The sequence below is a fragment of the Monodon monoceros genome, unplaced genomic scaffold (genome assembly GCF_005190385.1).
Source record: "Monodon monoceros isolate NGI ecotype Baffin Bay Population unplaced genomic scaffold, NGI_Narwhal_1 Super_Scaffold_16, whole genome shotgun sequence".
Lineage (NCBI taxonomy): Eukaryota > Metazoa > Chordata > Mammalia > Artiodactyla > Monodontidae > Monodon > Monodon monoceros.
Window position 1 is genome coordinate 20852358 of NW_021703772.1, and position 13340 is coordinate 20865697.

The window sequence follows — 13340 nt, forward strand, 5'->3', positions numbered from 1 at the left end:
AAGCAATTATACTCCAATAAAGATGTTTAAAAAAATAAAACTAAAAATAAATTAAAATTTTAAAAAAAGCTCTTTTGGTTGCAAAAAGCCAAAACCCTCTCCAACTAGTCAAGGGAAGAAAGTGGTTGTTGAAAGGGTAGAAGGAATGTCATGGGATTGTGAGGACAATCATAAGACCGTGGAACAAGAAAACCGAAAGCCTTTGTGAATCAGGGCCATTTGCCGCCGAGTATGTGTTCATTCATCTTGTCGTCCTATTACCTCAGTCTCCTAAGGCTTCTCAGCTCCCATGACCACCACCAACTGGTCCTTCCTTCTGTGCTTTTCATTCACATTTATGAAAGGGAGAATCTAATTGGCCCAGCCTCACCCATGGGTGAGCCATGACAGGGTCAGGTATCTTCCCTGGAGCCAGTCACTCTGATTGGCAGAGAGGGTTCAAGGCATTGAGCTTGGCTATGAGCAGGGGCAGGGCAATCATCATTAAGCCTAATAAAAAGGGAAAGAGGAATACATTGAGAAGGGAAGGCATCTTTAAAAGATGTGTGCACTAGTGTGTGTCCACCACCCACAATGAGTATGAAGGTCAAAGCCCATCCATTTAGTGAACAGAGTACTAAGAATTTTACATATGTTTTCCTGTTTAGTATTCCCATCCTGCACAGTGGGCTTATTTCCATTTTATAGGTTAGGAAAGCTAAAGCAGAGCTACAGAAAGGTAACTCACCAGGGTCACTCAGCTGAATGCTTCAACTCAGGTCTGTATGACTCCTAACCAGTATGCTTTCAGGTGCAGCAGCCACCGAATAAGGTTCTCCCTCTCTAAATGGAGTCAAATTAAATGCACACAGTAAAAGGCAATCTACTCCCCAAAGCACCCTAAATGAAGAAGAATGAGAAGGGAGGAAGGCCAGAGGAAGGAGAAATGGATTTGCTTTTCCTGAGTAAATGGGAAGGATGAAATGGTAGAAATGTGGAAGAAGTCTGGCCCATCTGAGGACTCTGGGCAGGGGTTGGGGGCAGAGAAAATGAAATCCAAGGTCATAGAAAAGTGTTCACTTTAAAGGAGTGATTTTTTTCTGTTTTTGTTTTTCTTTGTCCCTGTACCAGAAGTGCCTATTAAAAAAAAAAAAAAATCCCTGCCGTTGCTCCAGCAACAGACAGAACCAGGGCCCTGCAAGGCCTTTGCCAGGTCAAGAGCTTTTTCTACTACCCCGATCCTCAACATTTCCATTGTCAAGATGAGGGGTAGAGGCTTGCCGAGACATGCCACTCAGAAGATGCAGCAGAAACGCAGACCTCCCTTGAGTCAGAAAGTAAGCTAAAGAGAGGCGTGGGGGGTGAGGGGCACTGTGGCTCGGCCCAGTCATACTTGAAGACAGTGACAGAAGTGGAGCCCAAAATCACATCCTGAAGCTGGTCCACAGAGAAAGTAAGAGGACAGGGAACAGAGAGAAATGATCACAGCTAAAACACACACACACACACACACACACACACACACACACACACCCCTAAAGACCCAGAAATAGACACAATCACACACTCACACAGCAACAGAGACCAGAGAGGGAGAAACACTGCCTTGTTTATTCTTGTGAAAGGCCTCTGGATTTCTCAGTGAAATCCCGACTTGGGTCTTTTCCTCATTTTCCAGCTGGACTGAATGGTGAAATGCCTGGCATGAGAGGTGGTGTGAGCCAGCCGCAGATCCAAGCTCCATCCCTCTGCCCCTTGCTCTGCTCTTTGCCAGACCACACAGCCTCCCTCCCCCTCCTGCCAAGCATGGCTTAGCTCACTGTCCAGGTAACACACTTCAAAGACTTGGGGGTGAGATGGGCCAGACTCAGGAAGGGAGCAGATTCCACTCCCAGCCCAAACACTCCTCGTCAGTTTTCTTGAATGTCTTCCCTTCCTCTCATATCCCTGACACTTTGAATAACCCCTGCAAGTTAGAACTGGAAAACCCAATTTTTCACCAGGGCTGTCATCCTCTTTTGCACTGAGGGGCTGTGCAGCTTTATTATTGTGGGGTTGACCAGACGTCAGCCAATGCTGAAGCACAGCCTGGCAATAACAGTCTGTATGTTCTTCCCTGGAGTTGATGCTCCCTATGGCAATCAGAAATAAAAGGAGGTACTTAAGTGACCAGAAGCCATAGGACATCTATCAAGGTGTGTGTACTATAGGGATACCCCTGAGTATGGGTCTTATGGCTCCCAGGCTGGCTGCCTACATTTCATAAGATATTTCCTTTAGGCTACTTTGTATTCAGTATATGTGTCTGATCTCACAGAAAACTGTAAAGATTTCTGCAATCAAGAAACACACTCATCTTTGTGTCCCTGATAACACAAAATGAAAGACAGTGCCTGGTGCTAAAGTGCTCTCATTAAACGTCTGTTGACTTGAGTTCATATGCTGGTATCCTCCTCGGACTTTTTTGAAACACTACAGAACTTGAGAAGCTTGAAGACAACTGAATATTTCTTCCTCTCTTAAGTCCATTCTCTCTTGACAATTAGATCTATACATGAGATTTAGCACTGCTCCAAGGACTCAGAGTCCTATTATTGTACTGGTGGGGAACCTGAGGACAAAAATGGCATTGACCTGTCAAGCACTGGGGTAGGCAGTATTCTAAAATGACCCCCAGTGACCCACACTCTTCTATAATCCCTTTCCCTTGGATGTTGGTGGGACATGTAACTTGCTTTTAACCACTAGAACATCATGATAGAATATCAAATCCTGTGATTATGTTACCTTATATGGCAAAGATGAAGAGACTTTGCAGATTCAATTAATTTGCAGTTGACTTCGAGTCAATCAAAAGGTAGATTTTCCTGGGTAGGCCAGACCTAATGATGTGGCTTTTAAAAGAGGCTCTAGATGTTCCCTGAAATTTGAAACTCAAACCAGCAGAGGTTCTCTCTCTCTCTCTCTCTCTCTCTCTCTCTCTCTCTCTCTCTCTCGCTCTCGCTCTCGCTCTCGCTCTCTCTCTCCTGGAACAGATAACTTTTGGTGTGGGTAGAGAGGTTTCCCTTCTGGGTAAGCAGGCAGTCACTTCCTCCTATGAGTTTCCCAGGAGTCCTCTCTCCCACCCAGTCCATCGCAGCTGTTTCAAACGCTCACGTCTCTCCACATGTCCCAATCTCCTCCCACCTTCACATGATGACCAGTTCTTGATTTCCTTCACCAAGTTCAAGTCAAACAGGTGCCCTCCATCACTTCCTCCCAGCACCATCTCTCTGCCTTCCTGGGAAACAGTAATAACTAGGTTCCTGGCAATAACTTGAGTTCTCCTCCTAAGCTAGCTCAGAACGAGGTGCTCTTCTCTGCCCAGTGCTTTCCCTTCTGGGCATTCATGTTCATACTGCCACATTTTTGTGGATGACCCCCAGATCTCTCTCACCAGCTCTGCTCTTTCCGGATCTGCTCTCTTCTCTGTGCTCAGGGCAGCTTCACTGGAGGTACCCTCTCCACCTCATTCTCCACCTTTATTCAGTGCTTCCTCTGCCCAGATCATCTGTTTCCCCCACCATCCTCTCAGATGTCCAAACTCTGGAAGCTCAAAGTCAGTTATCCTCCACTGACCCACTTTCCTCAAACATTATTTTATTGGGCATCAATTTCCTCCTCTATAATTTAGAAGGAAATCATCTATCTCCCTACTTATTATTTGAAAATGTTTGGGTGAATTTTCAGGGTTCAAGAAGAAAGAAGCTCCAGGACTTTCCTGGTGGTGTAGTGGTTAAGAATCCTCCTGCCAGTGCAGGGGACAGGGGTCCAGGAAGATCCCACATGCCGTGAAGCAACTAAGCCTGAGCGCCACAACTACTGAGCCTGAGCTCTAGAGCTCGCGAGCCACAACTACTGATCCCACGCGCCACAACTACTGAATCCTGCATGCCTAGAGCCCGTGCTCCACAACAAAGAGAAGCCACCACAATGGGAAGCCCACGCACCACAACAAAGAGTAGCCCCGCTCACCACAACTAGAGAAAGCCTGCGCACAGCAACGAAGACCCAATGCAGCCAAAAATAAATAAATAAATAAATTTATTTTAAAAAAGAAAAGAAAGAGGCTCCATAAACAGAATTGTGAACCTGAAGCTGAAGGGTTATGTTTTCCATATGTTTTAAAATTCAGTCAGTGGAAATGGACGAAGTGAAGAGAGCTGTGTATAGGGGGCAGGATGGCCACAGAATAATGGTTGTTTCCGGCTGAAGGATGGACTCGTGAGGATTTGTTATACTATTCTGTCTAGTTTTATGTATGCTTGTCTCCACAATAAAAATAAAAAGGGTTTTGTAATAAAGTTAAATATCCAATTAAATCTTTGAGGAAAAAAAAAAAAAGGTCAGAGTAGGGTGGGGCAATGCTGTTTTCATAGTCCCAAATGGTAACAATAGTCTGAAAGTGAATTGTAACATCCCCTCTTGAACCCATGTTTCTCCCCAGTCCCCACCCAGCCTGCATCCTGTGACTTACCAGGGCTATGTACATTTGTGACATCTGTTCTACAGCTGTGAGAAAATAGCTAAGTAGATGGATAGATACGTATACGCATAGATGGTGCCAGTCGATCAGTAAATTATTAGTGTGTTTTTAGTTTTCAGACACTTCTTTTTAGCCCATGACAACTCACCTCTGGGTCTATAGAATACAGAGCATTGTCTCCCCATACTTGACACACCAGCTCCTGCCTGAGTTCAAGATTTATAGAACTCCTGGTTTTCATACCAGGGAACCATCTGACACGGGTGGTCACATCTTTGGGGCCTGCGCTGGTGGTTTGTGGAACAGGGAGTCATTGCACCAGACAAATGAAGCATGCATCTTTCTGAAGACCAAGTAAAGCCCCTGTACCTTTCTGGCCTGTGGCTCCTGGTGTAGACATTGACTTTCAACCTCTAGAGCCAATATTGACCTCACTGGCTCCTTCCCAGACTCTCAGGGTAGAGTTGGGTCTCCTTCATTCCCAAGTCTTAGACCTGGCCAACATCAAGTCCCAGGAAGTGCTCCGAGTGGACTCTAGCTGGCTCCAACACAGGCACCTGCACCCCCCCTCCCCCACCAGCACCCCAACTGCCCTTTGCCATCTGGCTGGGTTTCTAACTGGCTGCAGAGAGCAAGTGATTAGGGAGGATTTAATAACTACCAACAAAAAGGAAATTAAATTTTGTTTGGTTCCATTTCTTTTGCCTTTAATACTTTGGCAATCGAGAAAAGATAACTAGAGAGAGAGTCTGGGCTAACTGAGAAATCCAAAAAAGAAAAAAAATGGGAAAGAAACAGACATTATTTATTTATCCACAAACCTTCACTGAGTGTCTGCTATGCACCCATCGCTGTTCTAGGCACCCGGCAACACGATGGTGAACACAACAGCCCAATCGCCTGTTCTTGGGGTACTTTCTAGACAGAAACAGGCCAGGAAAGACAATGAGAATAAAAATGAAGATCTGAAAATTCTGACTATAAAACTACACCATGAAAAGGTGATTGAAGAAGGCATTGTGAATAGTAATAACTACCACTGGAGTGTTTACTCTGTGTTGTAGATGGAATTGTGTCCCCACAAAATTCACATGTTGAAGTCCTCACCCCCAGAATGTGCCCTTATTTGGAAGTAGGGTCTCTGCAGACATAATTAGTTAAGATGAGGTCATACTGCAGTAGAATGGGCCCCTAATCGACTATGACTGGTGTCCTTATAAAAAGGGAAGTTTTGAACACAGACACACACTCAGGGAAACAGCACGTGAAGATCAGAGTTATGCCGCCATAAACCGAGGAACTCCCAGAAGCTAAGAGAGAGGCTTGGAACAGATCCTTCCCTAGAGTTTTCCAGATAGCATGGCCCTGCCAACACCTTGATCTCAGACTTCTCTCCAAACTTGAGACATGAAATTTCTGTTGTTTAAGCCTCTCTGTTTGTGGTACTTTGTTACAGCAGCCCTAGCAAATTAATACACAGTGTAATAGGTGCTGTGCCAAGCGATTTACATAGATTGTCTCATGTAACCCTCACAACAACCACTGATAGGTACTATAGCCCATTTTACAGAATAAATGGAACCACAGTAAGGTCAAGTAACTTGCCCAAGGTTGAGCTGCTTTAATGTAAAAGGACAGAAGTATTCAAAGCTTGGGGCTCAGGGAAACCTGCCCTCCACACCCGTAATCTACCCTAATTCGGTAAATCCTACCTCTCCACTCGGCCTTTCAATCCTTGCTCCAAACAGATGTTGTCTCTTCGGTTGGCTTATGGTTAAGATGCCCCCACTTCATGTTTGGTGGTCGAATTGGTGCCTTTACCTGTTCTAAGGCTATACAAGCAGAATGACCTAGTGAGTCGTGATGTTTACGCTGTATGTAGTGACTCATTTACCAACAAACTGGTAGTCAACCCCCCTCACTTCAGGCCCTCTCTGTGTGTGACCTCCAATATATACCACACACACACACACTCACACACACACACACACACACACACACACACTCAGACCAGCCATAATAGTACAGGTTGTTCATGTTGTTTTTTTAAATTTGTTTTTCTCCAAAGCTCATCACCCAGTTGTGTAAGTTCCTTACCTCAGCCTTGCATCCAGCACTACAAGACATTTTCCATTTTCAAAGGTATAGGATTCATGTAATTTCATTGTGATTGTCATTTGCTAATGAGCTAAAAAGCAGTTGTGGATTTGATCCTGAGACAATGCATAGGAGCTGAGTGAAGGCTGGGTGTCCTGATGCTATGTTATAAAAGTGAAGGTTTTGCAGTACTGTTTTGTTTTGCAAGTGACTTAAGGGGTTTTCATGGGTAATTTTGATTATCCTTAGTTTTTGTACGTCAAGCTGACTTTAACCACTATATAGGCCATGACTCCACTGTAGCTTAAAAACAAAAATAGTGAGAGAGTTAAATCATCAAATAGGACATTGAGCCTGTGTATGCCAAGCTCAAAAACCCTGCACCGTAACAGTTAAACCATAATCACAACGTGAGTAGTGATTTATTTCCAGCAAAACATCAACCAAACATCAAACAACACACTAAATTAATGTTGTCATTTTGGATTTTGTTGGGTTTGTAGTTTTGACTGAGTTTACTTACATATTTGTTGGATTTTACAGTGAGATAAGCGTATAGAGCTTATACCTTTATATGTTTGTACATGTTTAGGTTACACTACAATTAACATATTTTAAGTCCAACAATAGGAGTATACTGGAATTTACTGGAATTTTTAAAGAGTTCATAAATTACTCAATTTGAGACACAAAGCGTTGACCAGACTAGAATATAAAGGTACAAAGTAGAAACACATCAACATGGATAGTAAAACAATCAGAATGATGAAGAGATAAAACTCATTGTTTAGGAAGATGTTGGAATAATTAGGGGGTGGTAAATGTTTTTCATTCAAAAATAATTTATTCAGTGCCCTCTCTGCTAGGAACTGTACTAGGGGCTTATGGCTAAGAGGTAGGGAAGGAAGAAGGAAAAGCAGAAATAAGATATCAAGATGAGGGACTTCCCTGGTGGCGCAGTGGTTAAGAATCCACCTGCCATTGCAGGGAACATGGGTTCGATCCCTGGTCCAAGAAGATCCCACATGCCTCAGAGCCACTAAGCCCATGCGCCACAACTGCTGAGACCGTGCACCACAACTACTGAAGCCCACGTGCGTAGAGCCCGTGCACCGCAACAAAGAGTATCCCCCACTCGCCACAACTAGAGAAAGCCCACATGCAGCAATGAAGACCCTGCGCAGCCAAAAATAAACTAAATAAATTTATTTATAAATTATTCAAAAGATGTCAAGATGAGTAAGACCTCAGGTCCTCCAAGACATTCAGTCTAATGGGACGATAGGGGTACAACAGGTAATATTAATTAAGCACTAGTGAGGTTCACATAGACTGTCTCACTGAAGGCTCACGACAACCCTAGGGGATGAGCAATATTATTCCTCCATTTTACTGATGACACAGAGGACCTCATGGGATAAATGGTGCTACTCAGCTAGATGCCCTTAGGAAATTACACATGGGAGTCAGGGAAACCTTCCAAATGAGGTGTGATTTCATCCGTGTCTTTAATGATGACTGGGATTTCACCAGTCAGCACAGAGGGGGAAAGGCATTCTTGTCAGAATAGACAGTTTGGGGACTTCCCTAGTGGCGCAGTGGTTAAGAATCTGCCTGCCAATGCAGGGTACATGGGTTCAATCCCTGGTCTGGGAAGATCCCACATGCCGTGGAGCAGCTAAGCCCATGCACCACAACTACTGAGCCCACATACCACAGCTACTGAGCCCATGTGCCACAACTACTGAAGCCCACACACGTAGAGCCCGTGCTCTGCAACAAGAGAAGCCACTGCAATGAGAAGTCTGCGCACCATGACGAAGAGTAGCCTCTGCTCACCATAACTAGAGAAAACCTGCGTGCAGCAATGAAGACCCAACGCAGCCAAAATTTAATTAATTTTTTTTTTTTTAAAAAGAACAGACAATTTGTGCAAAGCCATGGGGACATGGAAAAGCATGATTTCTCTAAGTAACGGAACAAAGGTGTAGATTGGCCCAGCTGAGAACACGGCCAGAGTTAGCTGCCCTGAAGGGGTTCACGCCCATCCTTCAACCCTGGTAATGGATCAAGCCATGTCACTGGACCGATCCTTCCCACGCTAGTAGAAATGCAGTGCTTCCCGGTGGTTTGGTAACCAGGCTCAACTCTTCCAAACAGGGCCACCGCATACAGCTGTGCACATCGTGCACTGCATGATAAGAGCCCCATCTCAGTGGCACAAGCCACACAGCAGACATCACAGATATATACACTCATGACGGTTTCCTGGAAGGGGTAGTAAAGTTTCTTTTTTCTAATAAAATCTGTATGTTATAACAATTTTCTGACAAATAGAAGTAAGGTATCTTAGGGAGGGGCATCTCTTCCTAATTCATATAAATGTGTCCTATGAGCTAATGGTGGTAAGCTAGCTCTTACTGCTTTTCCCTCTTGCACTGTGTTGAAACCTATTCCAACTGCACACCATGATCTTATTTGGCCTTTTCATGACTCAAGTGCATTACAACAAACCTGCTTCAAGCAGGTAACGCTTTCTATTTCCTCTTATCCCATGTGATTCCAGCTTCCCTACCTGGTCCATCGCTATCCCTCCTAGATTTGGATCTATCCACACTGTCTTCTGACTCACAACAGATCACTTTTCCTGGTTAATCTCATTTTTTCCAGAACTCAAACACAGCCCTGGGCCTGCCTGTTGTCGGAACATAAGAGGTCCCATGACCCAAAAAGACAGGAGGCCTCCAACCAGAAACTGTATTCATGGAGCCCTCCCTATTCTGCCATATATTTCTGGAATGGCTCCAGAAGCCTCCTAAACATGAATTCTTAAAACTATCAATTTATATATTGCTCACATAGAAATATAAATCATTCTGAGCTGTAGTTGGCTCCAACTCCTTCAAAAGTCAGCCTTGGGTCTATTTAGACGCTAGTTAAAGGGCCACCATAGCAAGCCCTGCTACAAAATGAGCTCTAAAGGGGCACATGGGTTCACCCTCAAAATCGTTCTAACTCTGTTCTATAAGAAACTTCCTAAAAAGCCTAGAAAAACATTGTGCAGAAAGGATACAAAGCTATTTCAGGAGGATGGCTACCTCTGCAGAGGGAAGACAGGCATGGGCTGCAGCGGGAGGTGGGCTGTTCTCTGTAACATTGTTATTTCTTTTTAACAAAACCTCAAACAAGATGGTGAAATCTTAGTGTGGTAAATGTGTGTGGTGGGTAGAGGATATCTGTTGCATTATCTCCTGCTTTTAATGTTTGAAATATACCATAATTAACATTTTAAAATGTAAAAAAAAAAAAAAAGGACATTTTTATGCACTTTGGCTGAAGACCATATTATAATTATTCACCAGAGAAGCTTTAGGGCATCCTTTGATGAACCCCAAGTAATCAAGTTCTGACCTGGCCCTTCCTAGGCTCCGAGGGAAAGGATCATGCATATAGCCGCAGGGGGGACTTGGAGGGTCTCCCATCTCCAGCTGGACTGGTGCTGTCACAGCAAAGGGCAGTGCCAAGGCCGGGACGGTGCACAGTGCACCCAGTGGGCGTCGAAGTGGCCGGCCGTCCGTGCTTTTGCTTCCCACGTCCCCCCACCCCCACTGTCAGACTTTCACCAGTCTTCTTTTCCCTTCTCTAAAGGAGGCGTGTTTTAAATGATGTATCTATTCTGCCACCTAGCCTTCAGCCGCGTCACTACAACAAAGCTGCCTTAAAAGGCTCTTCTGCACAGACCTCAATCTTGCTGGATTTCCCTAATCTTGGCTGGGGGACCTGAGCGATTGGGTACTTTATTTCTTAAGGGTCACCGTTCCTTAGATTTGGGCCAGGGTGAGATGGTAGCATTAGAATGCTCAATGTGAAAGGGCATTTTCCTTTGGGAAAGGGATTGGTCAATCTCAAAAGGGCTTTATAATGGAATAATAACTCACTGTGGGGAACAGTTTAGGCAAATCTGTCTAGAACAGTGGGGATAGCCATTCATAGGAGTGAATGAAGGCAAGACCCTTAGCTGACATTCTTCCTCTCTAACCAGAGGAATCCATGATATCTTATGTCTCAATAAAAGCCTCGCTTTCTCACATCAGGCATCATCCTGGCCTCAAAAACCACTTAGAAACTCATGGAAAATGACCAGAGGAAAGGACTCACGCTTTATAAAACACAAATGCTATGTACCCTTGGAAAAGTTGTCCATATAAAAGCACAAATCTTTTACTGGGTTGCATTTCTTGAAATATGTAGTTAATCTGTTAAAGGAATGGAAAAGGGTGATCTCTGGGGAATTGGACACAAGTGGGTGATATTTAACTTCTTACTCCTCCAAGAAAGATGTGGTTGAAAGGCATCAAAGCCGGAATATGCCAGAGTTAGGAAGCAGAGTTGGGAAACTTGTGGCAGAGAAAGAGGGAAGGGACCCCGGCCTCTGACGTTTGAATGTGGCAGGCATAAGTGAGCCACCCCCCAGCCCCCAAACTAAATTCACTGATGCAAACTACTTTTTTTCCGGAAGCAACCTTCTAAAGGTGACTGTGAACAGATCTGGGGCTTCAGAACAGAGGGAAGGGGGAAATGGAATAAAGAAAGGCTCCTAGGCATCCTCCATAATCCAACATCCTGAAACAGACCTTCCCACTCTGCTGTCAGACGTTAATTATGGGCTCTTAGGGGCAAACCCATCTAGCCAGGAGCCCATCTTTGGACCGAATTACCATAGACAATCCCAGGCTACTGAGCGTTCTTCCTCTCTTAAGCCCTCGCAGGGAGCCTACCTGAGCTCCCATCAGCCAACTCTCAACCCCTTATGACATAAGTCCGTCTCTAAGTGGAAATACAGACGGTCACTTAATGTCTACAGACTTACAGAGTACCCCCTCTCCCCGGCTCCCTGCCGCCAGACCCCATGGACCAGCTCTGGCTTCCTTTCTCTCTACCCTTTTCGTCTTCTCTATGAATCATCCCCCTCTCCCTTTTACCCGTCTTCACACATTTTATTTTCCAGCCACTGGAAGTCGGCTAGACAAAAAGACGTGTCACTGAGGCCGTCTCCCTCAGAATAGAGGGTGGCTGGAACTAGGCAACTCATGTTTCTCTGGAAGGAGCGCCACAATCTCCCCATTCATCTGAAATGTTACCACTGTGCCTTAGCCGGCTCTGCTGCGGAGTGGCTGCAGAAATAGGATCAGGGGCCGGAACACACACGCCACGCTGTCCGCACTTGACACAAAGGGGAAAGTAATACGTGATCTCCCTCACTCTTCAAATATTCCAAGCAGAGTTTTGAATATTAATTTTGTGCCTACCTTACCGAGCCTCAGACACAGAGGAGAAGCAATGTTAACGAGCCTTGCTTTTTTTTTTTTTTTATCATTACACACAGCTCCTCGTCTCTCAGCCAACACCTAAAGCCCCTCTGGCAATACGAACAAAAGCACAACTTTAAACTTTTGCCTTGGCTTTTAAACGTGCCTTTCGGCAAGTAGATAAGTGGGAAGAGAGATCAGGATCTGGGGGTGTTAACAGCATAGAGCGAGATGCTTCTGAACCAAACTGGCAAGAGAAATATTTTCTTCAAAGCAGCCCTACAGAAGGAATTCTTATCATAGATGAGGGTGCAGTCTAGTGGCAAACTTCATGAAATGCAGCCCCTTCTCCAAAGGGAAGTTAGAGCACTTCCAGAGAGACGAAGAGAAATGTAAAGGGGTGACAGTCCCACCGCAAGTTCCCCCAAGTGGGGCAGCAAGTGCTGCCCAGCTCTCTCTGATCTGGCTCTGAAGTCTACAACCCACCCATGCCAAGTGCAGGAGGAAACGACAAGCCCCACCTTCATTCTTTGAAGACTTCAGCTCTCTTTCATTTTACTTAGGAAAGAAGGGTCCTTAGGGTCCCCATAGATCACATGAGGTTCCAAAAGGGATAACAGTGTTCCTGGTCGGGATCGGCAAGTCCTGTGGTGATGTCAGCTCCGATTCCTGGGCTGTGCCTGCTGGCACCAGTGTCCCTCATAACAGGGGGTCCCTATGGTTTGTCACCCAGTCCCTCCAGGGATGCGGCCCTGACCAATGGAAATACCCCTTTCAAAGAACCTGGAGGGGAAGGATGACTCCGCTCTGCCTACCTTCCCTCTGACAACCCCACACCAGGACACTTCAGGCCTCCAGGCAAGATTTTCAGACCTAGCTTTCCTCCACAGTGCCAGTCTCTGTAACTCACTGCTGCCTACAATGCTGCTGCTATGAACGTCCCTTCGAGCAAGTACACACACACACACACACACACACACACACAGCTTCCCTGGGCTAACAGTGTAACTGAAGGAAAGTGGCCACTTCTTCACCCTATGACCAAAGACAGTCACTCCACCAGCAACAGAAACACTACATTAAATCCCCTTCCCCAGATTTTTAGGGGGGAAATTCAGTTTTTCTTTTCTTTCTTTTTCTTTTCAGTCACCACCCATCACTGGCCACCCTACACTAACGCCCACCCCAATACATACATGCGAGAGAGAGACAGACAGAGACAGAGACAGAGACAGAGCGCGCGCGCGCGCGCGCACACACACACACACACACACACACACACACACACACACACCTTACTTGGTCACTCAAAAACCAGCAGACAGCCATTTCCCAAAGCTAAGGAAGGATTTCTTGGGCACTGTATATATCCAGTTGGCTAATAAGAAAATACTTCTCCCTCCAGCCTGGGCCTTGGCTAGTTAAGGGGT